Genomic DNA, 17,890 nt, shown 5'->3' on the forward strand with positions numbered 1-17,890 from the left:
GAGCTCGTGGGGTCACAGCCTCGCAGGGGCTCTCTGGTCACTCACGTGGTGCTGTTGTCTTGGTAGCTGCAGGTCAGGATTCGGCGTGAGCTCGGAGCTGGGCAGAGCTGGGCATCCCTGGGACACTCATGGGGGAGGCAGCGCTCAAGCCAGTGCCACAGGCTGGGCAGGCTTCCTGGGGCCTCCCACCCCTCCTTGAGTCTGGAGCCTGTGCTTGGACGGTAAAGGCTGTGGGTGCAAATCGCCGACCATCCCTGGGCAGTAGGGCTTCACTTGGTCGGCACCTGCCCATCTCCTAGAGGGACACGTGGAGGCTGGTGTGCGCAGGGCAGTGCAGGTGCTGGGGGAAGGTCCATGGGGACTGGATGCTGGAGGAGGTTCGGCCTCAAGTGGCAGCCATGGTGTGGTCCGGGAGCCGTGGGGTGCACGTGAGCCCCGAAGGGTGAGTGCCCTGTGGAAATGTAGGATGGGCAGAGAGGCGCTTCACACCTGCTTTTGGTTATTAGAGGAGAAAGGAGGTTAAACAAAAAAAAGAATCCTAAGACTTGAGGTGAGCGTTCCAAATGCTGGTGGCACTTAGGACAGACTCGGGAGGAAGCCCGTGGGGCACCGTGGAGGTTCTCCCAGGGCTGTTTGAGAGGTAGCTGTGTACTCAGATCCTCTCCCTCGCTGCCTGGAGTTGACAACTGTCCCTCCCTGTCCCAAGAGGCATGTGAAATCTTTCCTCCTGGGAGAGGAGACAGAGGTCATGGGAGCGGGGACTCTGGCACCGGTGAGGATGCAGGTACCTGCCCAGGACTTTGGCGGCCAGGCCTTTCCCTCTGCACCAGCTTTTGGCGGGGAGAGTCCAGCCAGAGAGGCCTACTCTGGCGCCCGTCCAGTGGGCCAGTGTACGGCCCTGACCAGTCCCAGATTTGGAGCTGAGCTTCCAGAAGGAAGTGGAGAAGCATGAACGTCACTGAGGTGAGAGGACTTACATCCCAGGGAGCAGGCAGTGCTGTGCAGGAGGGGACGGGGCAGAGAGCGGGCGGGAGTGCAGAGTGAAAGGTGCAGTGAGTGAAGCGCACGTAGTCATGCAAAAGGAGAACAGAAAGACACAAACAGTAGGAAATAGAGAGACCAGTAGAGGCCGCTGCAGCTGGTGCAGGAGCCTCAGCAGCACAGGATGGGGGTGTGGAGCAGAGAGGCCCCGCGAGGGCCTGAGGGAAGGCTGGCCGGCAGGAGCAGGGGACCTCGGAGGCACCTCCAGACCTGACGCATGAACTCTGACCCAGCCAGATAGCCCATCAGCTGTCCAGGTAGGATAAAGGCGTTTTCAGACGCACACATTTTCAAAACCTTAGCTCCCACCTGCCCTTGGGAGCCAGGAAAAAGCTCTCGCAGAAGGGAAGGCGGTCCCAAAGCGGCGGAGCCCCGGGGCTGCCTGTGGGTGGAAGAGGCAGAGCACCGAGCCCACCCTGTGCCCACCGGCCACCTCTGTTTGCCGGGACCCTGGGCTTGCCCTCAGTGGCTGGGCTGGAGGGTCCTGTTCACTTTCCGTATTAATCGACTCCACTGCAGCGCCCCTGGAGGACGCCCCGCTCCACATGTGCCGTCTGTGGGCTCCCCCAGCTCTGTGTACTGGCAGCTGAGTGCCTGGAGAGGCCAGGCCCGGTGAGGACGGGCGCCTAGGCTCCGGGGGGGCGGGCATTGGAGAAGACGGTTCTTGCTTTCTGGACTCGCATTTGAAGTAGACAGGCTGCTCGTGTGAGGACGTCCAGAGTCTGGGTGTGAAGAGAGGTCAGTGGAGAGTGTGTCGAAGGTCTCCCAGGGCCGGGCCTGTCCCTGGGCACCCCACGCTGGGCTGGGACTCTGTGATGCCAGCAGGAGCCTGTCAGCTCCGGCGCACGCCTCTCAATAACAAGTGTTTTGGAGGTTTTCAGCTGAAACGAGGCCCCGTGACCCCACGTCGGCAGCGGCGCCCTCTGCCCACCTTTGTCGTGGTGCTTTCCTGCGGTGGTTCTCACAGCTTAAAAACGAACAAAACAGCTCTTGGCCTCTCCCCAGGCTACCACCCCGCCTCCCTGTACCTGGCGCACCTGTGCCTGCTGTCCCTCCTCCCTGCTCCCCTGAGCCCGCCCCCACCGCCTGTCTCCGCAGGCTGCCAGCACCCTCTCCACGCGGGCTTCCTCGCCCCCTCCAGCCCTTACCTCTGTCGTCTCTGCTAGTTCGCTCTGCCCATAAACATGCTGGGCAGGAAAGTGGAGTTCCTGTTGTGTGCTGATTTCTCCTAAGCTTGCATCCAAAACGTGGACCTCGTCCCGACCCAGGTGCGTGTGGCCGACCACCTGCTTGACGCGCCGAGTCAACGCCTGCTGGTGTGGCGGCTGCCCTGATGCGCTGTCTCCCTGCCTCTTGCACCCGTCATGCTGCCCTGGCTCGGCCTGTGCTGCCACCCAGGTTGCTACTCGTGCACCTGTCGAGCGACGTGTGGTGTGCGGTGAAGCGGGAAATCCGTCACATGGGGCGCCGCAGCAGATGACACCCTGCTCTGAATGTGTAGCAAACTTCTCCCAGTTTTCTAAGAAAAATCCCGAGGAGAGTGAGCCGGCAGCTCTGGGGATCAGGGAAACAGTTGAGATCTTGAGGAGCACATGATCCATCCCATGTGCGCTGTTTAAAACCCCAGGGCCGACGGGGTCAGGGAGCGGCTGGTGGCTGAGGTTAGGCAGACACCAGAGAGGGCTGGCAGCACGCTTACCTGCAGGTCAGCTCTGCTCGGGACAGCTGTGGGCCTGATTTTGTCCTCTGCTTGTTCTGTTGGTTATCCAGGGAGAGGTTTAAGTTCTTTCGCTACGGCTGTATCTGGGTCTCCTTTCGCTCGGGTGTCTGTATGCCTGAGGCTGCGTTGTCCTGTTTCGTCCTCTCTTTGGTGGCCCTTCGTGGTGGCGGAGTGACCGTCTCTGGGCGTCGCTGTCTCCTCCGGGTGTGAGAACCGCTCTCCAGCTCTGAGTGTTTGCTGCCGCTTTCCTGTCATTCGGTCCCAGCCCTTCGTGAGCCTCCCACAGTGGCTTCACTCTGGACGTTACGATGGCCACAGAGTAAGGAGCCACCCTGGACGCTGTCCACGTTGAGGTGACAGGCTGGGTGAGAGCCTGCATGCCCCCAGCCACTCCGGAAGTGCCAGCTCTTTTGGGGGTGCAGCTTTCTGAGGATTTGGTGAATCCTCCTTACTATCCTTTTGTACCGCGGCCTGGAGGAGCAGCCTGCTGCAACCAAGGCCCTTGGAGAAGGGGTGGGATTGGAGACTCCTTTCCAGTGTGCCCTGGTCCCCTTCTCCCCCTTCCCTCTCTCTTCCCTGCTGCCTCATAACATCAGCAGGTGTGGGGGGCTAAATGGCCCCAGAGGGCTGTTTTGATCACCAGTGCATCCCAGCTTTAGGACAAGGGATTCACGTCCTCTCATTTGGACAGGTACTGAGAGGTACCTGCTTCAGGGGTGGCTGGATCCAGATGCCAGGTGGTCGTTTTCTTTTTTCCTATTATTTACTTCTGCCTCCTTTTTTTTTTTTTCTGAGAAGCCTCTCCCTGTTGGGGACAAAGTGGCCCAGCAGCTGCAGGCCCCGAGCCCCATGCTGACGCTTCCAGCAGGCAGGGCACGTCTTCTCCTGTGACCCTCGGGGACGTTGCTTCTGCCCTGCACCCATCCCATGGGGTGGGGTGCAGGTGGGGCCTCCACTCAAACACCTGGAGGGGCACTTCCCTGGTGGTCCAGTGGCTAAGGCTCCACGCTCACAATGCAGGGGGCCTGGGTTTGATCCCTGGTCAGGGAGCTGGATCCCACATGCTGCAACTAAGAGTTCATGTGCTGCATACCGCAACGAAGATCCCACGTGCCACAACTAAGACCCGGTGCAGCCAAATAAATAAATAAATATTTAAAAAATCTAATGACGTTAAAAAAAAGAAAAACACCACACCTGGAGAGCCCCAGGGAATGGGGCTCCTAGCAGACAGGAGGGAGAGAAGCATAGATGGACAGGCCGGCTCCTGTGGCTCCCAGCAGGAGCTTCGGAACATGAGCTCAGACTTTGGCCTTTTAGAAACGGGACCTTGTTTTCTGTCCTGTAAGGTGCGGATGGACACAGCTGCCGCGTCCCCAGGTGTGCAAGAGGAAATGTGATGGTGTTTGTACAGCTCTTCCCAAGCGTTTTACTGTATACAGTAGGTGCTCAGTAAATGATGCCGCAAGGGCGAGGTCTGTTCCAGTTTAGATGCTGAAGCTGAGGCAGTTTTGTGGAGCAAGTGCGTTTTCACAGGTGGTCGGGGCAGTGTCGTGTCGCACTCAGGCCACCTGCTGAGTTGTGGGTTCCATGCTTCCTGCCCCCACCCCATCCTCTTCCTCATAGTTGCTTGTGGGGTGATTGCCCTTGTGCATACAGAAGGCTGTCTCCATCGTGACCTGCTCTCCCATGTGTGCTGCACAGGGAGTGCAGGTGCCCCCCGGAGTGCGGTGGTGTGGTGTGCAGGTGCAGACGGTGCCCTTGAGTTGACCATGGTTCTAGGTTCCTTAGAGATGCCGCCGCAGCAGGCAGCTGCAGCCTCACCTGTTCGTAGCACATGATGGTCCTGCCAGCCTTCCAGTCCCTCCCCAAAAGGTCGCTTCTCAGCCGTGACCCTGAGGCCGCTGGCCGTGGAAGCGGTGCACATATCTTCCTTTTTCCCACTGAGCTGTGACCATGGATGACTGCTGGGGCCGGGCCTTCTCACTCCCTGACTCACTGCTGTATCCCATGGGTGGGACTGTGACTGAGCAGCTGGGCCTTTGACCTTTGTTGGGAGCTCTGACTTTCATGCCCTGGTATGGGGTCAGTTTTCAGAGATGTCCAAGGATGGTCCCCTGAGATGAAGCCTGGTTAGCTGTGCTGGCTCTTCCTTCTTACAGATGTGCGGCCCCCCCACCCCACCGTGCGGTGGGCCGGCCCGTCAGGCCTGCTTCTGGAGGTGCCTTCTGCCCACACCCCAGAGCCACACCAGCTCTCCCTCAGGTCAGAGTGTCTTGTCCATTCTTGACCTTCACAGTTCTACATCCTTGTGTTTGAATGTATCTGGATCTGTAAAAATCTGGTCTGACAGTCTTTGTCTTAGCTAGACTGCTGGTCCATTTATGTTTATGAAAATTATTATATTTGAATTTATTTTTACAGTCTTATTTCACACTTTATTTGTCCTGTTATTTGGGGACAGATTACTTTTTTCCTCCTTTCTTAACTTCTATTTTATTTTATTATTTATTTATTTATTTTTTGGCTGCGTTGGGTCTTTGTTGCCGTGCATGGGTTTTCTCTAGTTGTGGCGAGCGGGGGCTACTCTTTGTTGCAGTGCGCAGGCTTCTCACTGTGGTGGCTTCTCTTGCTGAGGAGCGTGGGCCCTAGGCACGGGGGCTCAGTAGTTGCGGCTCGCGGGCTCTAGAGCGCAGGCTCAGTAGTTGTGGCGCATGGGCTTAGTTGCTCCGTGGCATTTGGGATCCTCCCAGACCAGGGCTCGAACCCATGTACCCTGCACTGGCAGGTGGATTCTTAAACACTGCGCCACCACGGAAGCCCTTAACTTCTTTTGGGTTGATCTTTTTTTCTTTTTTTCTCCTCAACTAGATTGGAATGCATTCACTTGACTTCCATAGAGGCTGCACTGGATATTTTAACACACAGAATTCATTTATCAAAATCTAAATTAATTGATATTTTTATTCTCCTCCAAACAATTCAGTGCACTTAGAACACTGTGAGTCTGTTTAGTTCCATCCCAGGTATGGGCTGACCTCTCCCTCTCCCCCTGCAGCTCCTGCTTCCTCAGGGTGGGAGGGCTGGGTTTCCTAGTGGCCTTCGTTTACCTGATGCCTTCGGGGCCTCAGCCTTGGGGGTGTCTCCGAGAGGGTCAACACCTGGGCACATCCAAGGCTTTCTGTTCACTCCCCTGCCTCTTCTAAGCAGTACAAATGCTCAAGATCAGCCAGGCCCTCAGATGCAGACAGCAGAGGGGTGCCTTGATTTCCCCTGTCGCCGGTTTTACTTAGCTTTTGCCCTCTGAGGTTCCGAACTTTCTTCCTATCTCATCAATGGGTTAAAATTTTTTTTCAGTAGTTTAAAACTGTCATAATAGTGTGTTTGTTCTCTCTTAAGAGGGTTGGTCAAAGCTGTCTATTTCATTATTGTGACAGAAATGGCAGTGTTCTCTGAAGTCTTTACTCCCAGTAGGTCCTGGGGCAAGCCTCCTGTGTGTGTGTGTGTGTGTGTGTGTGTGTTGGTGGGGTGTGTGTCCCCTGCACGATGGGGCCCAGCTCTCCCAGTGGCCTGGCAGGCTTGGCCCTGCTGGGAAGGCACCGTCTCCTCTGCTACTGGAACTTGGCAGAAGGGAGAGTCTCTGACAGTCTGAGTTGGTGAAACGTCCCTCATGTTTATCAGTGGTTTTCTGGAACCTTCAGCGAGGAACTGGATGGGACATCCCCCTCCGCCCCCCCAGGAAGGCGAAGCCCCCTCAGACGCTGTCTGACAGCAGGGCTTGCCCCAGGCCTCCTGCACAGGGCCCTGTGGGACCCGTGGGGTCTCTTACTGTGACTGCCAGCACCACCTGCAGGTGTGCAGGGGCCCAGATCCGTGTTTCCTGATGGTTTTCCGTCAGATAGATAAAAGGTTTCCACTTTGTTTTCCTTTCCTCTGTGTCTGGTTAATATTTTGTCTCACACTTTGGGTGAGTCCTGACAAAGCCTGTGGTCACCCAGTGCCTCCACCCCCCGGGCCTGAGAGCTATGAGAATGACTGGGAACCACGCATCACCCTCCCGCCGTGCTCCGCTCCCTCCTCCTTGCTTGCTGGGTCGTGGGCGGGAGGTGTTGCTGTTGCTTCTGTGGCGGAAACCACATTTTACTCCTGTTTCTGAGACGTGACCTTGCTGACCTTGGGACTCCTTGTCGGTCAGCATCTCTGGGTTTCACTGTTGACCCTGTGGACGCAGCCCCCTCCTCCGCTGCTGCCTGAGAAGGGCTCCACCTCCTGGCTGGGCCACCTCTTTGCTGGGCTGTGTTCAGCTGCGTGGTCTGTCTGCTGGTGGGAATTGGCCAGCTTTGCATTCCAGAAATATCTGCTGGCCTTTAAGCCTTGGGGGCGGGGAGGTCCTCAGGGAGGCAGTCGGCTTATGGGAGCGACTCAGGCCATGGCAGGCAGGACCGCAAGGTCGTGCAGGCTGGCTGGCCCCTACCACCTTACGTGGAGGTGGGGAGGACAGCAGGCCGGGGTGGGGCGGGCGGCGGGGTAGGGCAGGGCTGGGCGGCCTCCTAGAGGCGGCTCCTGTCTGGACACACCAGTGGGTGGAGGGTGCCGTTCAGTGTCCCAGTGCCCAGCCCTGCCTGCCAAGGGTACCGCCAGTGGCTGTGGGTTGCAGGGGTCTTGGGATGTCCTGCCCTCGCCGTGGCCCCTTCCCTGCCCTTGCCGTCTCAGCGCCCCGGGGGAGTGGGGTGCAGCACGGAGGCGGGCGTCCCGGGCCCCATCAGGCCTCAGGCTGTCGCTCCGGCGGGCGGTGGGCGCCGTGCTCACACATGTTCACACGCTCACGAGGCTCACACCCCGCGCCACGCAGGCGGCACCGGGCAGAGTGTCCCCCTCGGCCCCTGGCCTGCAGGTTGCAGCTTCCTGGGGCTCGTGCTCCAAGCAGACCCCATCAGGAGCCAGCACAGAGCGTTTCTGTTCCAGAACTCGCGTAGGAAGTTGGAATCAAGAACCTTCTCGCCCACGTGTGACCGGAGCGTTCCTGCAGTGGGGGCGGGGAGGAGCGAGCGGCGGTCCGGCTGCCCCTCCGCAGCTCCGGCCTCAGCACCGGCCGGGTCTGTGACAAGGACGAGCCGACCTGCCTGCGCAGCGGGGGAAGGGCGCCGAGCGACTACGTGGTGAGGTCGGTGGGCGGTGCGGCTGCTGAGAGCTCGGCAGCACTCAGCAAAGGGCAGCCGTCGTCACAGCCCAGTGAACTGTTTGTGAGTTTTTCGGTGTCTTTACTTCCCCTTGCGCCAGGTGCTCTTCAGGAGGCGGGGCTGCAGAGCCCAGGTGCCGGGTCCAGGGGCTCCTCGTCCTCTTGAGCTAGGGCAGCCGGGCCCCAGGGCGGAGCCGGCCCCCGGCTCACCGACGGGGGCGCCAGGGGGCGCGGGGCGCCGGGGGTCTTTGAGGGGCCTTGGTGGGGAGGGTGTCCCTCCTGCGGTGACTTTCAAGGGAGCAGACCTCCTTCAGGTGAGGGGTGTGCATGGAGCATTTTGGGGAGCCGGCCAGGACAGGGTGAGGCTGGCCCGGCCGACCCTGCCGGGAGCTTCCTTTCGCAGCCTCCCGTTAAATCACCTGTGGGAACAGGCAAAACATCCAGATCCGTAAGTGGGGAAGGCCCGAAGCGCGACACTGAGCAGAAGAGCAGGACAGGGAAATGCCAGGCGGCCGCGTCTCCACACGCAGAGCCACGGGAAGCCTGACCACCTGCCCCGGCGCCACCTTCGCCCGCCGGGCGGGTGAGAAGCGCCCTAGGAAACCCCCGAGTCCTGGGCAGACGGCCTCTTGCCGCTCTTCTCTGTGCTTTCAGCCGTCCCCCAGCGTTTTCAGGAGTTTCCTTTCACTCAGGGACCCTCTGTCTTCTCCTGGGTGGGGGAGGGGGTGGGCGGGGCTGCGCACGGTGCCACGTGGCCCCCGGAGTGAGTGTGAGAAGCGTGCGCGCTTCCGCCGACTTTCCTTTGAAGGAGGCAGGCCTGTCACTGCAGCGAGTGCTGCTGCGTCACGGAGCAGAGGTCTGGCTGCTGGGGTGGGAGTGAGCAGAAGGCACTGTTCTAATTCAGTGCGTTTCAAACAGTCACAAGGAGGTTGGAGTAATAAGGAAACATCCTCTGCCTCGAAGTGCCAATGCTCCTCCTTCGTGGAGGCCCCGTCTCTGTCCTGCACCCCCGCCCCCTCGCCAAAGCCCCCGCATCATCTTTTGGGGCTGAGGCGGCTGGGGGCTCAGCCTGGAGGGGTCAGGACTGGCTGCCCCGTGGGCGCTGGAGGTGACAGGAGGGCTGGCGTTGGCGTCGTGCAGAACGACCGCCCGGTCACGCCGTCCTCCTCTGGGCGCCAGGGCGCTATGCGCCTGGAAGGTTTGGGGAACCTGAACAGTTCGCTGGTGTTGGGCTGTTCCTGTCACAGGCCAGCTTGTGTCCCCGACCTTGGCTCGTGAATGTGTGATAGAGATTTTGTTCTCTCTAAACGGTCCTGCGGGGGCTCCGGTGCGGTTTTGTTGGTGAGGAAAGCCCAAGAAGGTGAGGGCTTGGGGACGCACACCACGGGTGAGCAGAGCAGGGTCTGTGTGTCCTGATTGCCTGTCATGTGACCCCGAGGCCGGGCAGAAGCCACGTGCTGTCCCCAGAGTGGCAGCTTTCCGAGAGCTTGCAGGGCAGCTCCAACCTCCGAGATTCACTTTACGTTGCGTCCAGTTGACTCTAAACAGCAGTGTCCTTTCTGTGTGGGGTCTGACGTCCTTTCCCAGAAAGGTCTGAAAAGCTGGTTCTGACCTACGGGTTGATTCCATGACTTGCTGACGAGTTGGGCCACGATTTTCAGCGTAACAGCGTGGCTTGTGCATTGGGGGGTGGTGGAGGTCAGTGAGAACAGCTGCAGTGGGAGGTGTGGAGGCGGAAATGCCAGCCCGGCCTGTTGGCTGAGCAGGGGAGAGCGGGGCCTTGTGCTGCCAGCCCACACGAAACTGAGATGGGCTCATTGTTCAGAACTTGGAAAACGTATTAAAAACAGCATGGAGAATGGAACATAGGCCTTCTGGAAATGATGGCTGAGTAGAGCCTTGTGTGTTCTTCTTTCCTCCCTGAAACTCACTGAAATGGACAAAAAGAATGAAAAATAGGGAACAGGATTCCATCTACAGTGAAGCTGAGGAATAGCCACGGCCAGAGGAGGATGTCGGCCAGACAGGGAGGAGGAGCGAGAGCCAGATCCTTGAGAGGGGCTGAGTTTTCACCCAACAAAGAGGATTTTGGGGGCACCGTTGACGACATTTACTTGGCAGAATGGGGTCTGTGGTTTGGGTGGGCCTTGGGGTAAACCGGATGTGGGTGGGCGCCCGGTGAGAGGGGAGCTGAAGGAGGAGGGCCCAGGTGCTCCAGCCGCATTTTCTACAAGATCCAGACTCTTAAGTGGTGAGATGGGGGAGAGGGGAAACTCTGCTCCCTGGGGACACGCCGGCCTCTGGCAGTGCCTTGGGCCGTGTCCCCCGTACTGTGGGGGCTGAGAGGCCTCCCAGTGAGTCACCTGGCAGGCAGGCAGACAGTCGCCCGAAGGAGCTTTTGCAGGAGGGCCTTCGGATGCCCATGGAGCCGCCATCCCACCTGCCCCCGCGCAGCACCAGTCAAGGCTGAGGTCCCAGTGCTCACTCAGAAGCCAGGAGACTCTTGCTGGAGCCAGAGGGAAGAAACTGCTGGCCGTGTTTGGGGGTGTCACTGTATGGCACTTGAGAGAGCCAGCCTGAGCAGAGAGTATAGGGGAGAGCGGCCCGGGGCTTCCTAGAAACCGGACAGCCCTACTGGGCACGGGTGCCAGCTGCTCTGTCTTAAGTTTGAGTTGGGTTTCCGTCACTTGCAACCAAAAAATGTCCTAAGACCAGAAACTCATTTCCAGAGCAGAACCTGTAAGGAAACTTGTCAGTCGAGCATTCTGGAGCAACACAGCTGGTGGGAGCTCCCCGGCTCAGTCCTGTCCCTGCCCTCATTTATAGACGAGCAGTGATTAGGAGCCAGCGTGGGACCCTCAGGTAGACACCGGAAGGCGGAGAAGGCAGCCCCCGGGGCAGGAGTGGAGCTCAGCTATGCACGGGAGGAGGGGGCTCCGGGGGACAGGATGCGGGGAGAGGGCGCTGGCAGAGCTGAGAAAGGAGCTGGGGGACAAGGGCTGTGACAGACATGAGAGCCCCGTGAGTAACAGCAGACAGCAGGGAGAGCAAGTCCCCAGGACAGCTGCTTGCAGAGAACATGCCATGCGGCACAGAGAGGAGCAGACAGAAGACAGTTGGACGATGGTCAGGCACCGCGAGGCACCAGGCAGCGGGGCGTCCAGGGGGTGCACGAGACCCCCTGGGGTGGAGGGGCTGGCTTTGCGCCTTGAGAGTCACGTTTGGGAAGAATTGGGCAGCACGGCCCAGGACCTGGTGCGCAAACGGAACCCTCTGTAAAGCGTGGACCGCCGCCCTCTGCTCAGGTTGGGTGGGGGGTGGGCTGTGCACAGGCGGGTGAGGGGGGCCCTCCAGGAGCTCCCCGGGCCGGGCCAGGCTGGGGCACCCGTGGGAGGAGGGTCCGTAAGGGCCAAGCGTCTGCATAGATTGGTGTTTGCAGGGGATATTTGTCTCTTCTCCCCATTTTACTTCCTTATTTGGTCATTTATTTATATCAGTATGGACTTAGGGATATCCTTTTATACTTTATAAAAGTTATAAAGTATAATAGGAATGACTTTTTTTTTTCCCTCAAAATGTTCCACCTTTGGTCATTGGGAGCTCTTTTATTTAGCACCATTGTCCCTTTGGCAGACCCCTTCATCGTGGGGTTCTGTTTTTGTCTTAAGTCTTCCTTACTTTCTGACTCTACGAGATCCTCCAGGATCATCTTTTTTTTTTTTTTAATTAGTTTATTTAATTTATTTATTTTTGGCTGCATTGGGTCTTCGTTGCTGTGCGCGGGCTTTCTCTGGTTGCGGCAAGCGGGGGCTACACTTCGTTGCTGTACGCGGGCTTCTCATTGCGGTGGCTTCTCTTGTTGCAGAGCACGGGCTCTAGGTGCACGGGCTTCAGTAGTTGTGGCTTGCAGGCTCCAGAGCTCAGGCTCAGTAGTTGTGGCACACAGGCTTAGTTGCTCCGTGGCTTGTGGCATCTTCCCGGACCAGGGCTCGAACCTGTGTTCCCCTGCATTGGCAGGCAGATTCTTATCTACTGTGCCACCAGGGAAGCCCCATCCTGAGAACTTCTGACTTCCTGAATTGTTTTCTTTTAAATTTGTGTACATTGAGGTTCACTCTTTTTGCTGTAAAGTTCTTTGGGTTTGAGAAATGCATATTGTCAGGTATCCACAATGGCAGTATTACACAGAACCGTTTTGCCACCGTAGAAAATCCCGTGTTCCCCCATTCAACCATTCTCCTTCCTGAACCACTGGCACCCGTGATCTTTTTACCGGCATATAGTTCTGCCTTGTCCAAACTGTCTTAATACTTGGAGTCATACAGTCTGTAACAGAACAAACATTTGAGGTCCTTAATTGTACAGTGTGCCAAAATAAATTCCAGGTGATTAAGGAGTGTGTTTATTCAGTATATGTTTGATTGGTTACTATGTATCAAGGATACAACAAAACAAACATCGTCTCTGCCCTCAAGGAGCTTACCCTCACCCTCTAGTGGGGAGACAGATGGCATGTCACAGTTATAATGACTTATGTGTGTGACTATACTACAATCCACCTACACACAAGATGGAGTAACAGGGATCAGATTAGCCCTCCCACTCGAAACTAATAAAAAGCTGGGCAATAGTTGTGAAACCTTGGTTTTCTAAACTTTGGGTATGAGGCAACAAAGTACAGTGATGTTTACGGGATGAGAATCAAACAAGATGAGCCTGATGGTTTCTGCAGCTCTTACAGCATTCAGGGAGGTGTAAGGATGCAGAGCCTGGCAGGTTCCCTCCATAAAGGAGCTGGAGCTTAGAGTCCAGGGCAACTAAGGGGACTAGAGTTTGCAGGCAAGAGCACCAGAGAGCAGAGAGCAGCAAACAGAGAGAACTTGGAGATGTGCAGAGGGTCTCTCTTAGTTTCCAGCAGAGTGTTGATCAGTGTGTGGGTGTGGGGAAACCACCAGAGGCCAGGGAAAACTCAGAAGGATTAAAGGGAACAGTACCCAGAGCTGTCACAACACTGTGAAGAATGCCTTGTCATCAGGCAGACTGAAAACCTTCATAATTCACAGGGCACTGGGCAGACTACTCAGTGGAGAACAGCTAGCCCTGGAATAAATGCTGCTATGTGTCCCTGAACAATCTTAGAAACAAGAACCAAAAGTTTCACACTGTTTCCAAGTAACTGTATCCCCAAACAAAGCTCAAAAATATTTATAGGAATACAAAAATACACAGCTTACAAAAGGGTAAAATTCACAGTGTCTGGCATCCAATCAAAATTACCAGGCATAGAAAGAAACAGGAAAATACAACTCATTAGGCAGTGAAAATTCAGTTGAAACGGATGCAAAACTGACTCAGATGTTAGATTTAGCAGACAAGGTCATTAAAGCAGTTATTATAGCTACATTCCATATGTTCAGAAAGCTCAAGGAAATATTTGAGACTTTAAGTAGAGACCTGGTGAAGTAAAGACACTGAACTAAAGATCCAAATTAAACTTCTAGGTTTGACACTAAAATGTCTGAATGCAAAACACACTGGATGGGATTAACAGCAGTTTAGATGTTGCAGAAGAAAAGATTAGTGAACTTGAAGACAAAGCAGTAAGAACTATCCGAACTAAAACAAGGAGAGGAAAAGTACTAAGTAAACAATGCAACAAACGAGCCTGACTGAGCTGAGGGGCAGTGGGCAGAGGCTGCGATTTGTGTAATTGGAGTTCCCAAAGAGGGAGGGAGGGACAGAAAAAATACTTGAAGAAATGATAGTCGAAAAGCCTCCAGATTTCATGAAAACTATAAACTTAGATCAAACAATCTTAAACTCTGAGCACAAGGAACATGCACAGACACGTCATAATCAAATTGCTCCAAGTCAGTGATGGAAAGAAAGGTCTTAAAAGCAGCCAGAAAAAAAGACATAATTACACACAGAGGAACAAAGATGCGGACGACGGCAGATTTCTCTTTGGAAACAATGCAAATGAGGAGACAGTGGAGCACCGTGTGCAGGTGCTGAATGACAACTGTCAGCCTAGGAGCCAGAGCAAATATCTCTAAAATGAAGGTGGAATAAAGATACTTCAAGCATACAAAAGCTGAAAGACCTTCACAGCAAGAGATGTTATAGGAAATTCTTCAAGCTGCAGGAAAGTGAAACCAGATGGAAATCTGGATCTATGCGAAAGAATGGAGAGTTCTGGAAACACACCTACATGACTAAATATATGACACGTTCTTGTGATTTAATTCTCTTTAAACGGCATCTCTTTAAAACACAATTATTTAACTAAAAATAATAACAATTTAGCAGAGTTGGAGGATTGTAACATAAATAGAATGAAATGTGTGACAAAAATGGCACAGAGTCCAGGAGAAATGGCAAACTCATATGCTTAAAGAAATACAATTTCACTTGAAGGCAGACTATGATCAGTTAAATATGGATGCTACAAACCCAGAAGCAGCTGCTAAAATAGCAAAACAATGAATTACATACAGCTGATAAGTCAACAGTGGAGATAAAATGGAAACACATAAAATAATTCAAAAGAAGGCAGAAAAAGAGGAAAAGGGGGAACAAAGAACAGATGGGAGAAATCAAAAACAGGAAACGAGGGTAGATTTCAACATAACCTTGTCAACAATCACAAATATAGATGGTTTAAACACCCCAATTAAACAACAGAAATTGTCAGATTGCATAAAAAAGCATGACCCAATTATATGCTGGCTTACCCAATAAACCCACTTTAAATATCAAGAGACAAATAGGTTAGTAAAAGAAAGGCAAGAGATACAATTCTAATGCTAATGGGAAGAAAGCTGGACCTGCTGTAATAATATCAAATGTCCTCATTCCAGAGCAAAGAAAACTACCAGGTAAAGATATTTCATAGTGACAAAGAGGTTAATTCCTCAAGAAGATACTATAAATTTTATGTACTTAATAACAGAGCTATGAAACATGTGAAGCAAAAACTTAGAGAACTGCAAAAAGAAATAAGCAAAGCCACAATTATAGTTGGAGCTCTCAGTACCCTTTCCTCAGTAACTGATGAACAGGTAGACAGGAAATTAGTGTTGGCACAATCAACCAAGTTGATGTGATTGACATATATAGAGCATTCCACCCAACAGCATGTTTTTTCCAGTGCATGTGAAGTATTTCCCAAGATAGACCATTTTTCTGCACCATAACTTTTTTGACAAAAACGGTACTAAATTAGAAACTATAAAAATATCTGGGACTTCCCTGGTGGCACAGTGGATGAGACTCCGCGCTCCCAATGTAGGGGGCCTGGGTTCGATCCCTGGTCAGGGAACTAGATCCCGAATGCATGCCGCAACTAAGAGTTTGCGTGCCACAACTAAGGAGCCTGCCTGCTGCAACTAAGACCCAGCGCAACCAAATAAGTAAATATTTTTTTAAAAATCTGGAAAATCACCAGCTATTGGGAAAGTAAATAACATACTTCTGTATAATCCACGAGTCAAAGGAGAAATCAAAAGGGAAATGAGACAGCTTTTGAACTGGGTGAAAATGAAAATATAGCACATCAAAATTTGTGAGATATCGTGATAGCTGTCCTCTAAAGGAAATTTTATGACACTAGATGCCTAAATTGGATTAAAATTTTAAAAGGTCGCAAATCACTGAACTCAACTTCTACCTTAAATTAGAAAAGGAGCAAATTAAATGCAAAAGAATGCAAAGAAAGGCAGTAACAGATCGAAGTGGAAATTAATCAAACAAAGCAGAAAAATAATAGAGAAAACTGATAAAGTGAAAAACTGTCTTTTTTTAAACGAGGTCAATAAAATTGACAAGCCTTTGACCAAACTGATTAGATAAAAGAGTGAAAAGACATAAATTACCTATATCAGGAACAAGAGAGATGGCATCACTACAGATTCTATTGATCTTAAAAAGATAATATAGGAATACTGTAACAACTTTATGCCAATAAATTCAACAACTTATATGAAGGGGACAAATTCGTTGAAAGACAAAACCCACTAAAGCTCACTCAAAAAACTGCATGCCCAGATGGCTTCACTGGTGTATCCTACCAAACATTTGAGGAAGAAACTATAGCGATTCTGCACAGACTCTCCCAGAAAATTGAGAGGAGGGAATATTTCTCAAATCATTTTATTTTGCCAGTATTATCTTGATACCAAAACCAGACAGACATCACAAGAAGAATAAAGTACATATGAACATAGACGCCGAAATTCTTAACAAAATTTTATTTTGTTAACAATATGTAATATATTACAATATATATATACGTGATACAACAATATATAAAAGTGATAATATATCCTGACCAATTGGGATTTGTCCAAGGAATACAGGGTTGGTTTAACATTAGAAAGTTAATCAATGGAATTCAACTATTCTGAAACCAAAAAAGAAAAATCATGTGATCATTTCAATAGACATGGTAAAAACGATTTACAAAATCCAACATCCATCTCTGATTTTTAAAAAACCCCGCAAAGTAGGAATTCAAGGAAATTTCTTCAACCCAACACAGGACATTTATGAAACATCTGCAGTTAACATCATACTTTTTAAAAAATTAATTAATTAATTAAGTTTTATTTTTAGCTGCGTTGGGTCATCATTGCTGCGCATGGGCTTTTCTCTAGTTGCGGCGAGTGGGGGCTACTCTTCGTTGCTGTGTGCAGGCTTCTCATTGCGGTGGCTTCTCTTGTTGCGGAGCACGGGCTCTAGGCGTGCGGGCTTCAGTAGTTGTGGCACACGGGCTCTGGAGCACAGGCTCAGTAGTTGTGGCGCATGGGCTTAGCCGCTCCGCGGCATGTGGGATCTTCCTGGACCAGGGCTAGAACCCATGTCCTCTGCATTGGCAGGCGGATTCTTAATCACTGCGCCACCAGGGAAGTCCAGCATCATACTTAATAATGATACACTGGCTGCTTCCCCTGAGATCAGGAATGAGGCAGCTGTGTCTGCTCTTAGCCATCCTAGTCAGCATCTTGGTGGAGGTTCTAGCCAGGGCAGGGAAGGAAGAAAAAGAAAACGATCCATATTGGAAAGGAAGAAGTAAGATTGTCTGTGTTCACCATTGACATGATCATCTATGTAGAAATTCTAATGAAATTTTTGAAAGGGAGGGCACAATTAGAGCTAATGAGTGAGTTTAGCAAGGTTACCAATATGCAAAACCAAACGATATACTTCTGTACTAGTAACGAACAATTGGAAATTGTTTTATATTTTGCCCGTGTCCAAAATATGAAATACAGGTAAATTTGACTAAGTATGTACAAGATCTCCGCACTAAAAAAAAAAAACAACTACAAAACATTGCTGAGAGAAACTAGTAACTAATGGAGAGATATACCCTGTTCACAGATTTGAAGACTCAGAATTGTTACGATGTTAGTTTTCTCCATGTTGGTGGGTAGATTCAATGCAACTGCAAAGCAAAATCACAGCAGCCTATTCTGGAGAAACTGAGAAGCTGATTCTGAAATTCATATGGAAATGCAGAGGACCTAGAATAATTAAAACAACTTCAAAAGTGAAGAGCAAAGTTGGAGGGCCAACACCACCTGATTTCAGACCCAGGGCATTTGGGTCACCAAGATGAGGTGTCTGTCCCAGACTGGAGAAGGCTTTCTGGAGGAGGTGATGCCTTAGCTGGCACTGAAACGAGGAGGGCAGCCAGATGCACTGGAGGTGGTAGCCTTGCTGCTCTGGACCAGCCGGCAAGGATGGCAGATGAGTGAAAGGAGGTGCACAGGTTGAAGACATTGATTTGAGTTGCTCTCAGGTTATGGTAGGTACCTTTTACTTTTTCCAAAATTTCACTAACAGTGCTGTCTTAATTTTTTTTTTTTTAATGTTGAAGCCATACAAGAAGGTCACCTATTTTCTCTTAGACAATTAGAAAGACTTGTTTCATTTTTTAAAAATGGCAT

This window comes from Lipotes vexillifer, unplaced genomic scaffold (genome assembly GCF_000442215.2).
Source record: "Lipotes vexillifer unplaced genomic scaffold, Lipotes_vexillifer_v1.1 scaffold394, whole genome shotgun sequence".
NCBI lineage: Eukaryota > Metazoa > Chordata > Mammalia > Artiodactyla > Lipotidae > Lipotes > Lipotes vexillifer.